The following is a 214-nucleotide window of genomic DNA, read 5'->3' as shown; positions in this document are numbered from 1 at the left end:
TCCTCCGCCCGCTGCGGGATGACTCTGGGGGGGGGGCGCCGAGCCCGCGGCGCGCAGTGTCCCGTGAACTGTGAGTACTGCGACTGAACGGCGGCCGGCGAGCGGGCGATTAGCACCCATTGCATGAATTATGAAACAATAACTTTCGGAAGGAGCCGGAGGAGAAAGAGACGCCTCTGCCGCTGCACGCCCCCCCTCCCGCCCCCCGTGCCCG

This window comes from Carlito syrichta, unplaced genomic scaffold (genome assembly GCF_000164805.1).
Source record: "Carlito syrichta isolate Samal-C Ts95f unplaced genomic scaffold, Tarsius_syrichta-2.0.1 Scaffold303979, whole genome shotgun sequence".
Classification (NCBI taxonomy): Eukaryota; Metazoa; Chordata; class Mammalia; order Primates; family Tarsiidae; genus Carlito; species Carlito syrichta.
The sequence above is the reverse complement of the archived record's forward strand: the minus strand, read 5'-3'. Positions refer to the sequence as shown.